The sequence below is a fragment of the Hippichthys cyanospilos genome, chromosome 5, assembly GCF_059441005.1.
Source record: "Hippichthys cyanospilos isolate Australia breed blue-spotted pipefish chromosome 5, RoL_Hcya_1.0, whole genome shotgun sequence".
NCBI classification, from domain to species: Eukaryota; Metazoa; Chordata; class Actinopteri; order Syngnathiformes; family Syngnathidae; genus Hippichthys; species Hippichthys cyanospilos.
In genome coordinates, this window is record NC_142373.1 from 5,971,533 (window position 1) to 5,995,814 (window position 24,282).

Sequence of the window (24,282 nt, forward strand, 5' to 3'; positions counted from 1 at the left end):
GAATTGGGGGAATTGATAAAAGTTGGAACGGTCCGAATCGGATGAAGAATGACAAAGATAGAAGTGATAAACTAAAAAAGTGGAATTGTGGGTAAATTTTGAACTCTGGAAAGAAGAAAATTCAAACTACCATTGAATGGGGGGAATTGGATGAATCGATTAAACTTGGAACGGTCGCAATCGGATGAAGAATGGCAAAGGTAGAAGGGAAAAACTGAAAAAGTGGAATTGTGGGAAATTTTTGAATTGTGAGTAAAAATGGAGTGGCGGGCATTGGGAGAATGGATTAAAGTTAGAACGGTAAAAATCGGATGAAGAATGGTGAAGATAGAAGGGAAAAACTGAAAAAGTGGAATTATGGGTAATTTTTGAATTGTGGGTAAAAATGGAGTGGCGGGCATTGGGGGAATTGATTAAAGTTGGAACGGTCAGAATCGGATGAAGAATGGCAAAGATAGAAGGGAAAAACTGAAAAAGTGGAATTATGGGTAATTTTTGAATTGTGGGTAAAAATGGAGTGGCGGGCATCGGGGGAATTGATGAAAGTTGGAACGGTCAGAATCGGATGAAGAATGGCAAAGATAGAAGGGAAAAACTGAAAAAGTGGAATTATGGGTAATTTTTGAATTGTGGGTAAAAATGGAGTGGCGGGCATCAGGGGAATTGATTAATGTTGGAACGGTCACAATCGGATGAAGAATGGAAAAGATAGAAGGGAAAAACTGAAAAAGTGGAATTGTGGGTAATTTTTTAATTCAGGTAAGAAGAAAATAGATACCACCATGTAATGGCGGGAATTGGGGGAATTGATTCAAGTTGGAACGGTCGCAATTGGATGAAGAATGGCAAAGATAGAAGGGAAAAACTGAAAAAGTGGAATTATGGGTAATTTTTGAATTGTGGGTAAAAATGGAGTGGCGGGCATCGGGGGAATTGATGAAAGTTGGAACGGTCAGAATCGGATGAAGAATGGCAAAGATAGAAGGGAAAAACTGAAAAAGTGGAATTATGGGTAATTTTTGAATTGTGGGTAAAAATGGAGTGGCGGGCATTGGGGGAATTGATTAAAGTTGGAATGGTCAGAATCGGATAAAGAATGGAAAAGATAGAGGGGAAAAACTGATAAAGTGGAATTGTGGGTAATTTTTGAATCATGGGAAGAGGAAAGGGGATACACAAATGAAATGGTGGGAATTGGGGGAATCCATTAAAGTTGGAACGGTGGGAATCGGAGCAGGAATGGCCAAGATAGAAGGTTACAAAGTTTTGGATGAGGAAAATGGGAATGAGGAATTATGGGTAAAAATATGAAAATAGTTATGAATTACTGGAAGGTGTGAATATGAGTAGTATTCAAATTGGGGAATGTATTAACTGATTAATGTGAGTGTGAAGTGGAGAAGCTTTAAATAAAAAATGTTAAGTCCGCCACTGGGAATGAATTATGAATTGTTATACATGAAAAATATGTAATTATGGGAAAATATTGAAAATTATTAATTGTTACAATAGTGGGAATGAGCCAACAGGCGAAATGTATGAGTTAAATGTTATGAATATGAAATAGGAAAGCTCAAAATGTGAAATGTTTAATCTCCCATTGGGAATGAATGGGAAGCCCTCCCATTGGAAATGAATTATGAATATTTGAAGGATGAAAAATATGGAATTATGGGAAAATATTGGAATGTATTAATTACTGGAATGATAGGAAGGATCCCTATAACGAGATGAATAAGTTAAATATTGAAAATATGAAAAGGGAGAGCTGTAATAATGAAACAAAATATGACCCAATGTTAGTCAATGGGACTTTTTGGGGTGGAAAACCGGGAATTCTGGGAAAACTGTGAATACTTGGAATTCCAAAAATGGAAACGCCCTTCGGGCGCTTTACTGGAATAATGTGAAATTGGAACGGTGTGAATCGGATAAACTGGGAATGAGCTGAAACCCGTCGAAAAACAGGCAGAATAAGAATAATAATAATAATAATAACTAGAATATTTGCAATTTCTGAAGAAATTGCGTGTGAAGGTGTAACCTCTGAAGGCAAAGGTGTTGAATGATGTGGAATGGTGGGAATTGGGGGAATTGATTAAAGTTAGAACGGTCCGAATCGGATGAAGAATGACAAAGATAGAAGTGATAAACTGAAAAAGTGGAATTGTGGGTAATTTTTGAACTCTGGAAAGAAGAAAATTCAAACTACCATTGAATGGGGGGAATTGGATGAATCGATTAAACTTGGAACGGTCGCAATCGGATGAAGAATGGCAAAGGTAGAAGGGAAAAACTGAAAAAGTGGAATTGTGGGAAATTTTTGAATTGTGAGTAAAAATGGAGTGGCGGGCATTGGGAGAATGGATTAAAGTTAGAACGGTAAAAATCGGATGAAGAATGGTGAAGATAGAAGGGAAAAACTGAAAAAGTGGAATTATGGGTAATTTTTGAATTGTGGGTAAAAATGGAGTGGCGGGCATTGGGGGAATTGATTAAAGTTGGAACGGTCAGAATCGGATGAAGAATGGCAAAGATAGAAGAGAAAAACTGAAAAAGTGGAATTATGGGTAATTTTTGAATTGTGGGTAAAAATGGAGTGGCGGGCATCGGGGGAATTGATGAAAGTTGGAACGGTCAGAATCGGATGAAGAATGGCAAAGATAGAAGGGAAAAACTGAAAAAGTGGAATTATGGGTAATTTTTGAATTGTGGGTAAAAATGGAGTGGCGGGCATCAGGGGAATTGATTAATGTTGGAACGGTCACAATCGGATGAAGAATGGAAAAGATAGAAGGGAAAAACTGAAAAAGTGGAATTGTGGGTAATTTTTTAATTCAGGTAAGAAGAAAATGGATACCACCATGTAATGGCGGGAATTGGGGGAATTGATTCAAGTTGGAACGGTCGCAATTGGATGAAGAATGGCAAAGATAGAAGGGAAAAACTGAAAAAGTGGAATTATGGGTAATTTTTGAATTGTGGGTAAAAATGGAGTGGCGGGCATCGGGGGAATTGATGAAAGTTGGAACGGTCAGAATCGGATGAAGAATGGCAAAGATAGAAGGGAAAAACTGAAAAAGTGGAATTATGGGTAATTTTTGAATTGTGGGTAAAAATGGAGTGGCGGGCATTGGGGGAATTGATTAAAGTTGGAATGGTCAGAATCGGATAAAGAATGGAAAAGATAGAGGGGAAAAACTGATAAAGTGGAATTGTGGGTAATTTTTGAATCATGGGAAGAGGAAAGGGGATACACAAATGAAATGGTGGGAATTGGGGGAATCCATTAAAGTTGGAACGGTGGGAATCGGAGCAGGAATGGCCAAGATAGAAGGTTACAAAGTTTTGGATGAGGAAAATGGGAATGAGGAATTATGGGTAAAAATATGAAAATAGTTATGAATTACTGGAAGGTGTGAATATGAGTAGTATTGATATTGGGGAATGTATTAACTGATTAATGTGAGTGTGAAGTGGAGAAGCTTCAAGTAAATAATGTTAAATCCACCACTGGAAATGAATTATGAATTGTTATAAATGAAAAATATTGAATTATGGGAAAATATTAATAATTATTAACTGTTACAATGGTGGGAATGAGCCATAAGGCGAAATGTATGAGATAAATGTTATGAATATGAAATAGGAAAGCTCAAAATGTAAAATGTTTAATCTCCCATTGGGAATGAATGGGAAGCCCTCCCATTGGAAATGAATTATGAATATTTGAAGGATGAAAAATATGGAATTATGGGAAAATATTGGAATGTATTAATTACTGGAATGATAGGAAGGATCCCTATAACGAGATGAATAAGTTAAATATTGAAAATATGAAAAGGGAGAGCTGTAATAATGAAACAAAAAATGACCCAATGTAAGTCAATGGGACTTTTTGGGGTGGAAAACCGGGAATTCTGGGAAAACTGTGAATACTTGGAATTCCAAAAATGGAAACGCCCTTCGGGCGCTTAACTGGAATAATGTGAAATTGGAACGGTGTGAATCGGATAAACTGGGAATGAGCTGAAATCCGTCGAAAAACAGGCAGAATAAGAATAATAATAATAATAATAAAGAAAATGGCCGAGCACAATAACATATGTGTGAAGGTTCCACCTTCACACAATAAAGAAAATGGCCGAACACAATAACATATGTGTGAAGGTTCCACCTTCACACAATAATAAAGAAAATGGCCGAACACAATAACATATGTGTGAAGGTTCCACCTTCACACAACTAGAAAATGTGCAATTTCTGAAGAAATTGCGTGTGAAGGTGAAACTGTCGAAGGTTTGGGAGTTGAAAAGTGGAATGATGTGGAACAATTGAATGGTGTGTATCTGTGAAGAAATATGAATACAAAGTTGAAAACCTGAAAAAAGTTGAACTGTGGAATTTGAAGATGAATGAAAAACTGAAAAAAAGTTGAACTGTAGAATGATTTGAATCTGTGAAAAATTATGAATCCTACATAGTTAACAAACTGAGAACAGTTGAACTGGAATAATGTGAATCTGTGACATTAGGCCTAATGTTAAGTGAATGACGTGATTCAAAAACATGCAGGATATCAGCCCTCGAGGACTGGAGTTTTAAACTCCTGTTAATGAGCTTATCATTTGAATGAGGTGGATTGAATGAGGTGGATTGTGGATTGATGTGAAACAGTGAAGAAATGTGAATAATACAGAGTTGAAAAACTGAAAAAAACTAAAACGTATGAATCAAGCTGAGTTAACCAAGCCAGATGCCGTACTAGGTGGAAGCAGTAGTGAGAGGTAATGAGACGTCTAATAAAATATCCAAGATGGCCGCCCATGAGGGCAGATTGGAGTTGGAGTCTTCAGTGGTCTAAGATGGCCGCCCGATGGCAACATGGGAAATGGATTACTTTGTGTAACTAAACTATAGGTGTCAAACTCCAGTCCTCGAGGGCTTGTATCCTGCATGTTTTTGAATCACACCTGTAATGGAGGTGTCGGAGTAGCGTCCAAACTTGTGACCTCCTTGAAAGGACTGTACTTGACTGATTCAGAGGATCCTCAATCTTATCAGGTTGTCCGGCAGAACATAAAGACGATGCACACTCTCATGCCACTCTTTATTTGTATATAATGTTCTATTTATTTATCTGGGTTGGTGTGTGTGTGTTTCTGTGTTTGTGTGTTCTGTGTGTGTTCTATGTTTGATTGTGGGTGTGTGGTCTCTGCAAAGGAGAGCAGAGAACATTCACTAAACATTGATAACTAACATACCTAACATTGTACAATATGTTACATCATATGCTCATATGACTCTATATTAGCTTAGAATAACATAAACAACACAGGCAAACATACCGTACAATGATAGGAAGAATGAATTCAACCCAATCGTTCCAAAATGTGCGTTAGGTAGGAAAGGGTTAATGGAGCCGAATAGATTTGAGTGGGCGGTGACGTCACTCCCTTACGGCGTAAGGATCACATTGGCACACACGGCAAACATGCGAAAAAATACGCACATTTTGTGGATGAAACTTTAACGTGAATACTAAAAGTGAAGTATGAAAAGTACGGTATATTTGCCTTTAGCAATTATACCAAACTTAGGTGCAATAACAACTTAAGACATTAATGGACAAAGTGAAGCAGTGCAAACGTAAACATGTATCCAAAACCACGAACGGACAACATATTCAAACTGTACTTACATTCTCATGGACGCACGGAATAATAATGAAAGGAATGAGATAATCCACAGAATGATTGAAAGCAGAAAAAATGACTGTCCGTTACAACGATACCTGCCGACTACCGGTGAAAGAGCAAAACAACCTATGATAGTGTAAACAGAGTCCTGATTGGTAGTGGAGGAATGAAACACAACTTGTGATTAGTTGCTAGGCGGTTGCTAGGAAGATCACATGACCACAGGAGAAACATGTCCAGACGTAAATAGTAATAACAGAACGATTCAAACACGAAATCGTTAAGTATAATCAGAAACTTCTTAACAACACCATTCACTTAACATTAGACAATTTTTACGGTACAAAAACTTGAATTGTAGCTGAAAGTTGAACTGTAAACGTGAAACGCGATTTGCCCGAACCGGGACACGGACATGTTGAAGATGACAACTCTACCACTGGGCCACTGGGGGGCAGTGTAAGACCACACTAGGGAATGAAGTATTTTTGAACGTGAATCTATGAAGAACTACGAATAATACAAAGTTCAAAAACTGAAAAAAGTTCAACTGTGGAATGAAAAGATGAAATGAAAGTAAGAACAGTTTGAAAAGGCTAAATTCTTTAAATATGAATAGTATAAAAAACGTAAATTGTAGGAAAACGATGAATAGTTGAACCTTGAAAAATAAAAAAGCACTTCACGTGAATATGTGGAATGATGTGAAGTTCGAACGGCATGAATTGGATGAACTGGGAAGGAGTTGAAACCAAAAGAAAATACTGAATTAACTGAGAAAAAACACTGAATGTGTGAAAAGACACAGCGGGGATCGAACGCACGAACATGTAGTAGATATACGTCAACAGAACGTCTGAGCCACGGGAAATGACGAAACCGTGAACGCTTTAAAAGGAAGTAGGAAGTACGCTCCAATCACGTAACATTAGGCCGTTTTTACGGTACAAAAACTTAAATTGTAGGAAAACGATGAAAAGTTGAAACTCGAAAAATAGACCCGCACTAACTAAAAAAGACTCACACAACTAAAAAATGACGCAGCCTGGGATTGAACCCACGAACATGAAGTGCGAATGCCGTACACAAATCCCATGAGCCACCGAGACATAGGAAATATCGAAAACGTTAAGGTTTAAAAATAAAGCACGAAGACCAGCCCATTCACTTAACATTAGGCCGTTTTTACGGTACAAAAACTTAAATTGTAGGAAAACGATGAATAGTTGAACCTTGAAAAATAAAAAAGCACTTCACGTGAATATGTGGAATGATATGAAGTTCGAACGGCATGAATTGGATGAACTGGGAAGGAATTGAAACAAAAAAAAAAATACTGAATTAACTGAAAAAAACACTGAATGTGTGAAAAGACACAGCGGGGATCGAACGCACGAACATGTAGTAGATATACGTCAACAGAACGTCTGAGCCACGGGAAATGACGAAACCGTGAACGCTTTAAAAGGAAGTAGGAAGAACGCTCCAATCACTTAACATTAGGCCGTTTTTACGGTACAAAAACTTAAATTGTAGGAAAACGATTAAAAGTTGAAACTTGAAAAATAGACCCGCACTAACTAAAAAAGACTCACACAACTAAAAAATGACGCAGCCTGGAATTGAACCCACGAACATGAAGTGCGAATGCCGTACACAAATCCCATGCGCCACCGAGACATAGGAAATATCGAAAACGTTAAGGTTTAAAAATAAAGCACGAAGACCAGCCCATTCACTTAACATTAGGCCATTTTTACGGTACAAAAACTTAAATTGTAGGAAAACGATGAAAAGTTGAAACTTGAAAAATAGACCCGCACTAAACATGAATATGTAGAATGATATGAAGTTTGAACGGCATGAATTGGATGAACTGGGAATGAGTTGAAACGTACCTAAAAAACGGTCGGAATAAAAAAAATAATAATAATAATAATAACTAGAATATTTGCAATTTCTGAAGAAATTGCGTGTGAAGGTGTAACCTCTGAAGGCAAAGGTGTTGAATGATGTGGAATGGTGGGAATTGGGGGAATTGATTAAAGTTGGAACGGTCCGAATCGGATGAAGAATGACAAAGATAGAAGTGATAAACTAAAAAAGTGGAATTGTGGGTAATTTTTGAACTCTGGAAAGAAGAAAATTCAAACTACCATTGAATGGGGGGAATTGGATGAATCGATTAAACTTGGAACGGTCGCAATCGGATGAAGAATGGCAAAGGTAGAAGGGAAAAACTGAAAAAGTGGAATTGTGGGAAATTTTTGAATTGTGAGTAAAAATGGAGTGGCGGGCATTGGGAGAATGGATTAAAGTTAGAACGGTAAAAATCGGATGAAGAATGGTGAAGATAGAAGGGAAAAACTGAAAAAGTGGAATTATGGGTAATTTTTGAATTGTGGGTAAAAATGGAGTGGCGGGCATTGGGGGAATTGATTAAAGTTGGAACGGTCAGAATCGGATGAAGAATGGCAAAGATAGAAGGGAAAAACTGAAAAAGTGGAATTATGGGTAATTTTTGAATTGTGGGTAAAAATGGAGTGGCGGGCATCGGGGGAATTGATGAAAGTTGGAACGGTCAGAATCGGATGAAGAATGGCAAAGATAGAAGGGAAAAACTGAAAAAGTGGAATTATGGGTAATTTTTGAATTGTGGGTAAAAATGGAGTGGCGGGCATCAGGGGAATTGATTAATGTTGGAACGGTCACAATCGGATGAAGAATGGAAAAGATAGAAGGGAAAAACTGAAAAAGTGGAATTGTGGGTAATTTTTTAATTCAGGTAAGAAGAAAATGGATACCACCATGTAATGGCGGGAATTGGGGGAATTGATTCAAGTTGGAACGGTCGCAATTGGATGAAGAATGGCAAAGATAGAAGGGAAAAACTGAAAAAGTGGAATTATGGGTAATTTTTGAATTGTGGGTAAAAATGGAGTGGCGGGCATCGGGGGAATTGATGAAAGTTGGAACGGTCAGAATCGGATGAAGAATGGCAAAGATAGAAGGGAAAAACTGAAAAAGTGGAATTATGGGTAATTTTTGAATTGTGGGTAAAAATGGAGTGGCGGGCATTGGGGGAATTGATTAAAGTTGGAATGGTCAGAATCGGATAAAGAATGGAAAAGATAGAGGGGAAAAACTGATAAAGTGGAATTGTGGGTAATTTTTGAATCATGGGAAGAGGAAAGGGGATACACAAATGAAATGGTGGGAATTGGGGGAATCCATTAAAGTTGGAACGGTGGGAATCGGAGCAGGAATGGCCAAGATAGAAGGTTACAAAGTTTTGGATGAGGAAAATGGGAATGAGGAATTATGGGTAAAAATATGAAAATAGTTATGAATTACTGGAAGGTGTGAATATGAGTAGTATTGATATTGGGGAATGTATTAACTGATTAATGTGAGTGTGAAGTGGAGAAGCTTCAAGTAAATAATGTTAAATCCACCACTGGAAATGAATTATGAATTGTTATAAATGAAAAATATTGAATTATGGGAAAATATTAATAATTATTAACTGTTACAATGGTGGGAATGAGCCATAAGGCGAAATGTATGAGATAAATGTTATGAATATGAAATAGGAAAGCTCAAAATGTAAAATGTTTAATCTCCCATTGGGAATGAATGGGAAGCCCTCCCATTGGAAATGAATTATGAATATTTGAAGGATGAAAAATATGGAATTATGGGAAAATATTGGAATGTATTAATTACTGGAATGATAGGAAGGATCCCTATAACGAGATGAATAAGTTAAATATTGAAAATATGAAAAGGGAGAGCTGTAATAATGAAACAAAAAATGACCCAATGTAAGTCAATGGGACTTTTTGGGGTGGAAAACCGGGAATTCTGGGAAAACTGTGAATACTTGGAATTCCAAAAATGGAAACGCCCTTCGGGCGCTTAACTGGAATAATGTGAAATTGGAACGGTGTGAATCGGATAAACTGGGAATGAGCTGAAATCCGTCGAAAAACAGGCAGAATAAGAATAATAATAATAACTAGAATATTTGCAATTTCTGAAGAAATTGCGTGTGAAGGTGTAACCTCTGAAGGCAAAGGTGTTGAATGATGTGGAATGGTGGGAATTGGGGGAATGGATTAAAGTTAGAACGGTCCGAATCGGATGAAGAATGACAAAGATAGAAGTGATAAACTGAAAAAGTGGAATTGTGGGTAATTTTTGAACTCTGGAAAGAAGAAAATTCAAACTACCATTGAATGGGGGGAATTGGATGAATCGATTAAACTTGGAACGGTCGCAATCGGATGAAGAATGGCAAAGGTAGAAGGGAAAAACTGAAAAAGTGGAATTGTGGGAAATTTTTGAATTGTGAGTAAAAATGGAGTGGCGGGCATTGGGAGAATGGATTAAAGTTAGAACGGTAAAAATCGGATGAAGAATGGCAAAGATAGAAGGGAAAAACTGAAAAAGTGGAATTATGGGTAATTTTTGAATTGTGGGTAAAAATGGAGTGGCGGGCATTGGGGGAATTGATGAAAGTTGGAACGGTCAGAATCGGATGAAGAATGGCAAAGATAGAAGGGAAAAACTGAAAAAGTGGAATTATGGGTAATTTTTGAATTGTGGGTAAAAATGGAGTGGCGGGCATCGGGGGAATTGATGAAAGTTGGAACGGTCAGAATCGGATGAAGAATGGCAAAGATAGAAGGGAAAAACTGAAAAAGTGGAATTATGGGTAATTTTTGAATTGTGGGTAAAAATGGAGTGGCGGGCATCAGGGGAATTGATTAATGTTGGAACGGTCACAATCGGATGAAGAATGGAAAAGATAGAAGGGAAAAACTGAAAAAGTGGAATTGTGGGTAATTTTTTAATTCAGGTAAGAAGAAAATAGATACCACCATGTAATGGCGGGAATTGGGGGAATTGATTCAAGTTGGAACGGTCGCAATTGGATGAAGAATGGCAAAGATAGAAGGGAAAAACTGAAAAAGTGGAATTATGGGTAATTTTTGAATTGTGGGTAAAAATGGAGTGGCGGGCATCGGGGGAATTGATGAAAGTTGGAACGGTCAGAATCGGATGAAGAATGGCAAAGATAGAAGGGAAAAACTGAAAAAGTGGAATTATGGGTAATTTTTGAATTGTGGGTAAAAATGGAGTGGCGGGCATTGGGGGAATTGATTAAAGTTGGAATGGTCAGAATCGGATAAAGAATGGAAAAGATAGAGGGGAAAAACTGATAAAGTGGAATTGTGGGTAATTTTTGAATCATGGGAAGAGGAAAGGGGATACACAAATGAAATGGTGGGAATTGGGGGAATCCATTAAAGTTGGAACGGTGGGAATCGGAGCAGGAATGGCCAAGATAGAAGGTTACAAAGTTTTGGATGAGGAAAATGGGAATGAGGAATTATGGGTAAAAATATGAAAATAGTTATGAATTACTGGAAGGTGTGAATATGAGTAGTATTCAAATTGGGGAATGTATTAACTGATTAATGTGAGTGTGAAGTGGAGAAGCTTTAAATAAAAAATGTTAAGTCCGCCACTGGGAATGAATTATGAGTTGTTATACATGAAAAATATGTAATTATGGGAAAATATTGAAAATTATTAATTGTTACAATAGTGGGAATGAGCCAACAGGCGAAATGTATGAGTTAAATGTTATGAATATGAAATAGGAAAGCTCAAAATGTGAAATGTTTAATCTCCCATTGGGAATGAATGGGAAGCCCTCCCATTGGAAATGAATTATGAATATTTGAAGGATGAAAAATATGGAATTATGGGAAAATATTGGAATGTATTAATTACTGGAATGATAGGAAGGATCCCTATAACGAGATGAATAAGTTAAATATTGAAAATATGAAAAGGGAGAGCTGTAATAATGAAACAAAATATGACCCAATGTTAGTCAATGGGACTTTTTGGGGTGGAAAACCGGGAATTCTGGGAAAACTGTGAATACTTGGAATTCCAAAAATGGAAACGCCCTTCGGGCGCTTTACTGGAATAATGTGAAATTGGAACGGTGTGAATCGGATAAACTGGGAATGAGCTGAAACCCGTCGAAAAACAGGCAGAAGTAGAATAATAATAATAATAATAATAATAATAATAATAAAGAAAATGGCCGAACACAATAACATATGTGTGAAGGTTCCACCTTCACACAATAATAAAGAAAATGGCCGAGCACAATAACATATGTGTGAAGGTTCCACCTTCACACAATAATAAAGAAAATGGCCGAGCACAATAACATATGTGTGAAGGTTCCACCTTCACACAACTAGAAAATATGCAATTCCTGAAGAAATTGCGTGTGAAGGTGTAACCTTTGAAGGTAGCGGTGCTGAACGCTAGAGTGATGTTGAAAGTTTGAGTGCTTGAATCTGTGACATCATGTGAATGATACAGATTTGGAATTGTTTGAAAAGGTCAAACAATGTAGAAGATACAAGAAAACACTGAAAAATGAGGAATTGTGGGAAAATCTTGAATTGTAGGAAGAGAAAAATGGATACACGAATGGAATAGCGGGAATATGGGGAATCGATTAAAGTTGGAACGGTAGGAATCGGATGAAGAATGGCAAAGATATAGGGGAAAAACTGAAAGAAGTGGAATTGTGGGTAATTTTTGAATTGTGGGTAAAAATGCTTTGGCGGGCATTGGGGGAATTGATTAAAGTTGGAACGGTCGGAATTGGATGAAGAATGGCAAAGATATAAGGGAAAAAAAGAAATAGTGGAATTGTGGGTAATTTTTGAAATGTGGGTAAAAATGGATGGGTGGGCATTGGGAGAAACGATTAAAGTTAGAACGGTGGAAATCGCAGCAGGAATGGCAAAGTTACAAGGGAAAAACTGAAAAAGTGGAATTGTGGGTAATTTTTGAACTCTGGGAAGAAAGCGGAAACCACCGTGGAATGGTGGGACTTCGAGGAATCGATTAAAGTTGGAATGGTCGGAATCGAGTGAAGAATGGCAAAGATAAAAGGAAAAAACTGAAAAAGTGGAATTGTGGGTAATTTTTGAATTGTGGGTAAAAATGCATTAGCGGGCATTGGGGGAATCGATTAAAGTTGGAACGAAGGAAATCGCAGCAGGAATGGCTAAAATACAAGGGAAAAACTGAAAAAGTGGAATTGTGGGTAATTTTTGAACTCTGGGAAGAAAGCGGATACAACCGTGGAATGGTGGGACTTCGAGGAATCGATTAAAGTTGGAATGGTCGGAATCGAGTGAAGAATGGCAAAGATATAAGGAAAAAACTGAAAAAGTGGAATTGTGGGTAATTTTTGAATTGTACGTAAAAATGCATTGGCGGGCGTTGGGGGAATTGAATAAAGTTGGAACGGTCGGAATTGGATGAAGAAGGGCAAAGATATAAGGGAAAAACTGAAAAAAGTGGAATTGTGGGTAATTTTTGAATTCTGGGAAGAAAGCGGATACCACCATGGAATGGCGGGACTTGGGGGAATCGATTAAAGTTAGAATGGTCGGAATCGGATGAAGAATGGCAAAGATATAAGGGAAAAACTGAAAAAACGGAATTGTGGGTCATTTTTGAATTGTGGGTAAAAATGGATGGGCGGGCATTGGGGGAATCGATTAAAGTTGGAACAGTGGAAATCGCAGCAGGAATGACAAAGATACAAGGGAAAAACTGAAAGTGGGATTGTGGGTAGTTTTTGAATTCTGGGAAAAAGAAAAAGGATATCACCATGAAATGGCAGGACTCAGGGGAATCGTTTAAAGTTGGAACGGTAGGAATCGGATGAAGATATCGGATCAGATATCCAAGATGGCCACCCCTGAGGTTTGATGGGAAATGGAGTCTCAGTGTATGTGGGCAAGTGTCCAAGATGGCCACCTGACGACCCCATGGGAAATGGAGTACTTTGACTACCTCAACAGTAGTCACCAAAGGCCAAACGCCCACACAATGAATGACCTCATTGAAAATGAATTGGTTCATTAAAGGTACAGTGTGTGGAATTGTGGTGCAACTTTGAATTCTGGTAAGAGGTAAACGAGTACACCAATGAATTGGCGGGGATGAATGGAATCATATAAAGTTAGAACGGTGGGAATCGGATGAAGAATGGCAAAGACAGAAGGTTACAATGTTTTGGCGAGAACAATTAACTGAGGAATTATGGGTAAAAAAATGGGAAAAACTATAAATTGTTGGTGCGGGGGTGTTCTTGGCAATCTAACCCATGATGGGAAACACCTAAAATTGAAACAATGAGTATATGTCGGACGCAAATGGAGATATCACAAGAGGAAACATAAAAAATCAGATTTTTCGCGAGTTTTAGGGGGCTATAACTTACGCAAAACAGATGCATTGTGGGTAAATGACACTCTGAGGTCATAGGCAGGGTCAAGATGAACGGTTAAACGCTGAATTGGCCTGAATCGGACAAACACCTGTAGTCATTAAAGAGAAAAAAACAAAAATTTTATGAATTTAGTAAAATATCACAAAATTTCAAAAAGTGAGAAAAAAGTACACTTAAAGTTCAAATTCTGAAATTTGGGGGATTATATTTAATAGTTTGGATGTTCAACATTAGGAGAGTGTTGTTTTTATTGTTCTGAGTTAACCAAGATGGCCGCCATCCTGGGTGGAAGTTGGGCTGAGCGCTCATGAGATGTCTGATCAGATATCCAAGATGGCCGCCCCTGAGGGTTGATGGGAAATGGAGTCTCAGTGTATGTGGGCAAGTGTCCAAGATGGCCGCTTGACGACCCCATGGGAATGGGAGTACTTTGTCTACCTGAACAGTAGTCACCGAAGGCCAAACGCCCACACAATGAATGACCGCATTGAAAATGAATTGGTTCATTAAAGGTACAGTGTGTGGAATTGTGGTAAATCTTTGAATTCTGGTAAGAGGTAAATGAATACACCAATGAATTGGCGGGGATGAATGGAATCATATAAAGTTGGAACGGTGGGAATCGGATGAAGAATGGCAAAGACAGAAGGTTACAATGTTTTGGCGAGAACAATTAACTGAGGAATTATGGGTAAAAAAATGGGAAAAACTATAAATTGTTGGTGCGGGGGTGTTCTTGGCAATCTAACCCATGATGGGAAACACCTAAAATTGAAACAATAAGTATATGTCGGACGCAAATGGAGATATCACAAGAGGAAACATAAAGAATCAGATTTTTCGCGAGTTTTAGGGGGCTATAACTTACGCAAAACAGATGCATTGTGGGTAAATGACACTCTGAGGTCATAGGCAGGGTCAAGATGAACGGTTAAACGCTGAATTGGCCTGAATCGGACAAACACCTGTAGTCATTAAAGAGAAAAAAACAAAAATTTTATGAATTTAGTAAAATATCACAAAATTTCAAAAAGTGAGAAAAAAGTACACTTAAAGTTCAAATTCTGAATTTTGGGGGATTATATTTAATAGTTTGGATGTTCAACATTAGGAGAGTGTTGTTTTTATTGTTCTGAGTTAACCAAGATGGCCGCCATCCTGGGTGGAAGTTGGGCTGAGCGCTCATGAGATGTCTGATCAGATATCCAAGATGGCCGCCCCTGAGGGTTGATGGGAAATGGAGTCTCAGTGTATGTGGGCAAGTGTCCAAGATGGCCGCTTGACGACCCCATGGGAAATGGAGTACTTTGTCTACCTGAACAGTAGTCACCGAAGGCCAAACGCCCACACAATGAATGACCGCATTGAAAATGAATTGGTTCATTAAAGGTACAGTGTGTGGAATTGTGGTAAATCTTTGAATTCTGGTAAGAGGTAAATGAATACACCAATGAATTGGCGGGGATGAATGGAATCATATAAAGTTGGAACGGTGGGAATCGGATGAAGAATGGCAAAGACAGAAGGTTACAATGTTTTGGCGAGAACAATTAACTGAGGAATTATGGGTAAAAAAATGGGAAAAACTATAAATTGTTGGTGCGGGGGTGTTCTTGGCAATCTAACCCATGATGGGAAACACCTAAAATTGAAACAATAAGTATATGTCGGACGCAAATGGAGATATCACAAGAGGAAACATAAAAAATCAGATTTTTCGCGAGTTTTAGGGGGCTATAACTTACGCAAAACAGATGCATTGTGGGTAAATGACACTCTGAGGTCATAGGCAGGGTCAAGATGAACGGTTAAACGCTGAATTGGCCTGAATCGGACAAACACCTGTAGTCATTAAAGAGAAAAAAACAAAAAATTTATGAATTTAGTAAAATATCACAAAATTTCAAAAAGTGAGAAAAAAGTACACTTAAAGTTCAAATTCTGAATTTTGGGGGATTATATTTAATAGTTTGGATGTTCAACATTAGGAGAGTGTTGTTTTTATTGTTCTGAGTTAACCAAGATGGCCGCCATCCTGGGTGGAAGTTGGGCTGAGCGCTCAAGAGATGTCTGATCAGATATCCAAGATGGCCGCCCCTGAGGGTTGATGGGAAATGGAGTCTCAGTGTATGTGGGCAAGTGTCCAAGATGGCCGCTTGACGACCCCTTGGGAAACGGAGTACTTTGTCTTCCTAACCAGCAGTCACCGAAGGCGAAACGCCCACACAATGAATGACCTCATTGAAAATGAATTGGTTTATTAAAGGTACAGTGTGTGGAATTGTGACAAAATTTTTAATTTTGAGAAGAGGTAAATGGATACACGAATGGAATGGCGGGCATCAGTGGAATCGATTAAAGTTGGAACGGTGGGAATCGGAGCAGGAATGGCCGAGATAGAACGTTACAAAGTTTTGTTGAATAAAATGGGAATGAGGAATTATGGGTAATATTTTTAATATATTTATGAAATACTGGAATGTGTTATAATGTATAATGATGACAATGTGAAATGCATTAGCTGAATGATTTAAATGTGGTATTGGGAAGCTTCAAATAAGAAATGTTAAATCGGCCATTGGGAATGAATTATGAATTGTAATAGGTGAAAAATATGGAATTATGGGAAAATATGAATAATTATGAACTCTAGGAATGATGGGAATGAGCCATAAGGCAGAATGAATGAGTTAAATGTTATGAATATGAAAAAGGAAAGCTCAAAATGTGAAATGTTCAATCTCCCATTGGGAATGAATGGGAAGCCCTCCCATTGGAAATGAATTATGGATATTTAAAGATGGAAAAATATGGAATTATGGGAAAATATTGAAATGTATTAATTACTGGAATGACGGGAAGGATCCCTAAGACGAGATGTATGAGTTAAATATTGAAAATATTAAAAAGGAAAGCTGTAATAATGAAACGAAAAATGACCCAATGTAAGTCAATGGAACTTTTTGGGGTGGAAAACCGGGAATTCTGGGAAAACTGTGAATATTTGGAATGTGAAAAATGGAAACCCCTCATTCCCGAATAAGTGGAATAACATGAAAGTGGAACGGGGTGAATTAAATAAACTGGGAATGAGTTGAAACGTGCCGAAAAACAGGGCGGAATAATAATAATAATAATAATAATAATAATAAAGCGGTAGAATAACATATGTGTGAAGGTTCCACCTTCACACAATAACTAGAAAATATGCAATTCCTGAAGAAATTGCGTGTGAAGGTGTAACCTTTGAAGGTAGCGGTGCTGAACGCTAGAGTGATGTTGAAAGTTTGAGTGCTTGAATCTGTGACATCATGTGAATGATACAGATTTGGAATTGTTTGAAAAGGTCAAACAATGTAGAAGATACAAGAAAACACTGAAAAATGAGGAATTGTGGGAAAATCTTGAATTGTAGGAAGAGAAAAATGGATACACGAATGGAATAGCGGGAATATGGGGAATCGATTAAAGTTGGAACGGTAGGAATCGGATGAAGAATGGCAAAGATATAGGGGAAAAACTGAAAGAAGTGGAATTGTGGGTAATTTTTGAATTGTGGGTAAAAATGCTTTGGCGGGCATTGGGGGAATTGATTAAAGTTGGAACGGTCGGAATTGGATGAAGAATGGCAAAGATATAAGGGAAAAACAGAAATAGTGGAATTGTGGGTAATTTTTGAAATGTGGGTAAAAATGGATGGGTGGGCATTGGGAGAAACGATTAAAGTTGGAACGGTGGAAATCGCAGCAGGAATGGCAAAGTTACAAGGGAAAAACTGAAAAAGTGGAATTGTGGGTAATTTTTGAACTCTGGGAAGAAAGCGGAAACCACCGTGGAATGGTGGGACTTCGAGGAATCGATTAAAGTTGGAATGGTCGGAATCGAGTGAAGAATGGCAAAGATAAAAGGAAAAAACTGAAAAAGTGGAATTGTGGGTAATTTTTGAATTGTGGGTAAAAATGCATTAGCGGGCATTGGGGGAATCGATTAAAGTTGGAACGAAGGAAATCGCAGCAGGAATGGCTAAAATACAAGGGAAAAACTGAAAAAGTGGAATTGTGGGTAATTTTTGAACTCTGGGAAGAAAGCGGATACCACCGTGGAATGGTGGGACTTCGAGGAATCGATTAAAGTTGGAATGGTCGGAATCGAGTGAAGAATGGCAAAGATATAAGGAAAAAACTGAAAAAGTGGAATTGTGGGTAATTTTTGAATTGTACGTAAAAATGCATTGGCGGGCGTTGGGGGAATTGAATAAAGTTGGAACGGTCGGAATTGGATGAAGAATGGCAAAGATATAAGGGAAAAACTGAAAAAAGTGGAATTGTGGGTAATTTTTGAATTCTGGGAAGAAAGCGGATACCACCATGGAATGGCGGGACTTGGGGGAATCGATTAAAGTTAGAATGGTCGGAATCGGATGAAGAATGGCAAAGATATAAGGGAAAAACTGAAAAAACGGAATTGTGGGTCATTTTTGAATTGTGGGTAAAAATGGATGGGCGGGCATTGGGGGAATCGATTAAAGTTGGAACAGTGGAAATCGCAGCAGGAATGACAAAGATACAAGGGAAAAACTGAAAGTGGGATTGTGGGTAGTTTTTGAATTCTGGGAAAAAGAAAAAGGATATCACCATGAAATGGCAGGACTCAGGGGAATCGTTTAAAGTTGGAACGGTAGGAATCGGATGAAGATATCGGATCAGATATCCAAGATGGCCGCCCCTGAGGGTTGATGGGAAATGGAGTCTCAGTGTATGTGGGCAAGTGTCCAAGATGGCCGCTTGACGACCCCATGGGAAATGGAGTACTTTGTCTACCTGAACAGTAGTCACCGAAGGCCAAACGCCCACACAATGAATGACCGCATTGAAAATGAATTGGTTCATTAAAGGTACAGTGTGTGGAATTGTGGTAAATCTTTGAATTCTGGTAAGAGGTAAATGAATACACCAATGAATTGGCGGGGATGAATGGAATCATATAAAGTTGGAACGGTGGGAATCGGATGAAGAATGGCAAAGACAGAAGGTTACAATGTTTTGGCGAGAACAATTAACTGAGGAATTATGGGTAAAAAAATGGGAAAAACTATAAATTGTTGGTGCGGGGGTGTTCTTGGCAATCTAACCCATGATGGGAAACACCTAAAATTGAAACAATAAGTATATGTCGGACGCAAATGGAGATATCACAAGAGGAAACATAAAAAATCAGATTTTTCGCGAGTTTTAGGGGGCTATAACTTACGCAAAACAGATGCATTGTGGGTAAATGACACTCTGAGGTCATAGGCAGGGTCAAGATGAACGGTTAAACGCTGAATTGGCCTGAATCGGACAAACACCTGTAGTCATTAAAGTGAAAAAAACAAAAATTTTATGAATTTAGTAAAATATCACAAAATTTCAAAAAGTGAGAAAAAAGTACACTTAAAGTTCAAATTCTGAATTTTGGGGGATTATATTTAATAGTTTGGATGTTCAACATTAGGAGAGTGTTGTTTTTATTGTTCTGAGTTAACCAAGATGGCCGCCATCCTGGGTGGAAGTTGGGCTGAGCGCTCATGAGATGTCTGATCAGATATCCAAGATGGCCGCCCCTGAGGGTTGATGGGAAATGGAGTTTCAGTGTATGTGGGCAAGTGTCCAAGATGGCCGCTTGACGACCCCATGGGAAATGGAGTACTTTGTCTACCTGAACAGTAGTCACCGAAGGCCAAACGCCCACACAATGAATGACCGCATTGAAAATGAATTGGTTCATTAAAGGTACAGTGTGTGGAATTGTGGTAAATCTTTGAATTCTGGTAAGAGGTAAATGAATACACCAATGAATTGGCGGGGATGAATGGAATCATATAAAGTTGGAACGGTGGGAATCGGATGAAGAATGGCAAAGACAGAAGGTTAAAATGTTTTGGCGAGAACAATTAACTGAGGAATTATGGGTAAAAAATGGGAAAAACTATAAATTGTTGGTGCGGGGGTGTTCTTGGCAATCTAACCCAGAATGGGAAACACCTAAAGTTGGAATGATAAGTATAGGTCGGACGCAAATGGAGATATCACAAGAGGAAACAAAAAAAATTGCATTTTTCGCGAGTTTTAGGGGGCTACTACTTATGCAAAACAGATGCATTGTGGGTAAATGACACCCTGAGGTCATAGGCAGGGTCAAGATGAACGGTTAAACGCTGAGTCAAACTGAATCGGACAAACACCTGTAGTCATTAAAGTGAAAAAAACAACAATTTTTTGAATTTTGTAAAATATCACAAAATTTCAAAAAGTAAGAAAAAAGTACACTTAAAGTTCAAATTCTGAATTTTGGGGGATTATAATTATTAGTTTGGATGTTCAACATTAGGAGAGTGTTGTTTTTATTGTTCTGAGTTAACCAAGATGGCCGCCATCCTGGGTGGAAGTTGGGCTGAGCGCTCAAGAGATGTCTGATCAGATATCCAAGATGGCCGCCCCTGAGGGTTGATGGGAAATGGAGTCTCAGTGTATGTGGGCAAGTGTCCAAGATGGCCGCTTGACGACCCCTTGGGAAACGGAGTACTTTGTCTTCCTAACCAGCAGTCACCGAAGGCGAAACGCCCACACAATGAATGACCTCATTGAAAATGAATTGGTTTATTAAAGGTACAGTGTGTGGAATTGTGACAAAATTTTTAATTTTGAGAAGAGGTAAATGGATACACGAATGGAATGGCGGGCATCAGTGGAATCGATTAACGTTGGAACGGTGGGAATCGGAGCAGGAATGGCCGAGATAGAACGTTACAAAGTTTTGTTGAATAAAATGGGAATGAGGAATTATGGGTAATATTTTTAATATATTTATGAAATACTGGAATTTGTTATAATGTATAATGATGACAATGTGAAATGCATTAGCTGAATGATTTAAATGTGGTATTGGGAAGCTTCAAATAAGAAATGTTAAATCGGCCATTGGGAATGAATTATGAATTGTAATAGGTGAAAAATATGGAATTATGGGAAAATATGAATAATTATGAACTCTAGGAATGATGGGAATGAGCCATAAGGCAGAATGAATGAGTTAAATGTTATGAATATGAAAAAGGAAAGCTCAAAATGTGAAATGTTCAATCTCCCATTGGGAATGAATGGGAAGCCCTCCCATTGGAAATGAATTATGGATATTTAAAGATGGAAAAATATGGAATTATGGGAAAATATTGAAATGTATTAATTACTGGAATGACGGGAAGGATCCCTAAGACGAGATGTATGAGTTAAATATTGAAAATATTAAAAAGGAAAGCTGTAATAATGAAACGAAAAATGACCCAATGTAAGTCAATGGAACTTTTTGGGGTGGAAAACCGGGAATTCTGGGAAAACTGTGAATATTTGGAATGTGAAAAATGGAAACCCCTCATTCCCGAATAAGTGGAATAACATGAAAGTGGAACGGGGTGAATTAAATAAACTGGGAATGAGTTGAAACGTGCCGAAAAACAGGGCGGAATAATAATAATAACTAGAAAATATGCAATTCCTGAAGAAATTGCGTGTGAAGGTGTAACCTTTGAAGGTAGCGGTGCTGAACGCTAGAGTGATGTTGAAAGTTTGAGTGCTTGAATCTGTGACATCATGTGAATGATACAGATTTGGAATTGTTTGAAAAGGTCAAACAATGTAGAAGATACAAGAAAACACTGAAAAATGAGGAATTGTGGGAAAATCTTGAATTGTAGGAAGAGAAAAATGGATACACGAATGGAATAGCGGGAATATGGGGAATCGATTAAAGTTGGAACGGTAGGAATCGGATGAAGAATGGCAAAGATATAGGGGAAAAACTGAAAGAAGTGGAATTGTGGGTAATTTTTGAATTGTGGGTAAAAATGCTTTGGCGGGCATTGGGGGAATTGATTAAAGTTGGAACGGTCGGAATTGGATGAAGAATGGCAAAGATATAAGGGAAAAACAGAAATAGTGGAATTGTGGGTAATTTTTGAAATGTGGGTAAAAATGGATGGGTGGGCATTGGGAGAAACGATTAAAGTTGGAACGGTGGAAATCGCAGCAGGAATGGCAAAGTTACAAGGGAAAAACTGAAAAAGTGGAATTGTGGGTAATTTTTGAACTCTGGGAAGAAAGCGGAAACCACCGTGGAATGGTGGGACTTCGAGGAATCGATTAAAGTTGGAATGGTCGGAATCGAGTGAAGAATGGCAAAGATAAAAGGAAAAAACTGAAAAAGTGGAATTGTGGGTAATTTTTGAATTGTGGGTAAAAATGCATTAGCGGGCATTGGGGGAATCGATTAAAGTTGGAACGAAGGAAATCGCAGCAGGAATGGCTAAAATACAAGGGAAAAACTGAAAAAGTGGAATTGTGGGTAATTTTTGAACTCTGGGAAGAAAGCGGATACCACCGTGGAATGGTGGGACTTCGAGGAATCGATTAAAGTTGGAATGGTCGGAATCGAGTGAAGAATGGCAAAGATATAAGGAAAAAACTGAAAAAGTGGAATTGTGGGTAATTTTTGAATTGTACGTAAAAATGCATTGGCGGGCGTTGGGGGAATTGAATAAAGTTGGAACGGTCGGAATTGGATGAAGAATGGCAAAGATATAAGGGAAAAACTGAAAAAAGTGGAATTGTGGGTAATTTTTGAATTCTGGGAAGAAAGCGGATACCACCATGGAATGGCGGGACTTGGGGGAATCGATTAAAGTTAGAATGGTCGGAATCGGATGAAGAATGGCAAAGATATAAGGGAAAAACTGAAAAAACGGAATTGTGGGTCATTTTTGAATTGTGGGTAAAAATGGATGGGCGGGCATTGGGGGAATCGATTAAAGTTGGAACAGTGGAAATCGCAGCAGGAATGACAAAGATACAAGGGAAAAACTGAAAGTGGGATTGTGGGTAGTTTTTGAATTCTGGGAAAAAGAAAAAGGATATCACCATGAAATGGCAGGACTCAGGGGAATCGTTTAAAGTTGGAACGGTAGGAATCGGATGAAGATATCGGATCAGATATCCAAGATGGCCACCCCTGAGGTTTGATGGGAAATGGAGTCTCAGTGTATGTGGGCAAGTGTCCAAGATGGCCACCTGACGACCCCATGGGAAATGGAGTACTTTGACTACCTCAACAGTAGTCACCGAAGGCCAAACGCCCACACAATGAATGACCTCATTGAAAATGAATTGGTTCATTAAAGGTACAGTGTGTGGAATTGTGGTGCAACTTTGAATTCTGGTAAGAGGTAAACGAGTACACCAATGAATTGGCGGGGATGAATGGAATCATATAAAGTTAGAACGGTGGGAATCGGATGAAGAATGGCAAAGACAGAAGGTTACAATGTTTTGGCGAGAACAATTAACTGAGGAATTATGGGTAAAAAAATGGGAAAAACTATAAATTGTTGGTGCGGGGGTGTTCTTGGCAATCTAACCCATGATGGGAAACACCTAAAATTGAAACAATAAGTATATGTCGGACGCAAATGGAGATATCACAAGAGGAAACATAAAAAATCAGATTTTTCGCGAGTTTTAGGGGGCTATAACTTACGCAAAACAGATGCATTGTGGGTAAATGACACTCTGAGGTCATAGGCAGGGTCAAGATGAACGGTTAAACGCTGAATTGGCCTGAATCGGTCAAACACCTGTAGTCATTAAAGAGAAAAAAACAAAAATTTTATGAATTTAGTAAAATATCACAAAATTTCAAAAAGTGAGAAAAAAGTACACTTAAAGTTCAAATTCTGAATTTTGGGGGATTATATTTAATAGTTTGGATGTTCAACATTAGGAGAGTGTTGTTTTTATTGTTCTGAGTTAACCAAGATGGCCGCCATCCTGGGTGGAAGTTGGGCTGAGCGCTCATGAGATGTCTGATCAGATATCCAAGATGGCCGCCCCTGAGGGTTGATGGGAAATGGAGTCTCAGTGTATGTGGGCAAGTGTCCAAGATGGCCGCTTGACGACCCCATGGGAAATGGAGTACTTTGTCTACCTGAACAGTAGTCACCGAAGGCCAAACGCCCACACAATGAATGACCGCATTGAAAATGAATTGGTTCATTAAAGGTACAGTGTGTGGAATTGTGGTAAATCTTTGAATTCTGGTAAGAGGTAAATGAATACACCAATGAATTGGCGGGGATGAATGGAATCATATAAAGTTGGAACGGTGGGAATCGGATGAAGAATGGCAAAGACAGAAGGTTACAATGTTTTG

General features: G+C 38.3%; 1 protein-coding gene and 1 long non-coding RNA gene across 9 annotated transcripts in view; one reads left to right on the top strand and one right to left on the bottom strand.

Moving 5' to 3' along the window:
- Positions 1–24,282, bottom strand: part of LOC148423248 (transcription activator GLI2.L-like) — a 144,722-nt gene that overhangs the window by 95,630 nt on the left and 24,810 nt on the right. Inside the window, exon 1 of one of the 8 annotated variants that reach the window (XM_088414562.1) lies at positions 5,702–5,786. The exons of the other annotated variants lie outside the window; for them this stretch is intronic. The gene's annotated coding sequence lies outside the window, so the exon portion shown is untranslated. Of the gene's footprint in view, positions 1–5,701; positions 5,787–24,282 lie in introns of those variants that run through there. 8 annotated transcript variants of the gene reach the window in all.
- The window catches only part of LOC148423249 (uncharacterized), a 110,498-nt gene that overhangs the window by 35,189 nt on the left and 51,027 nt on the right, over positions 1–24,282 (top strand). The window lies entirely within an intron of this gene.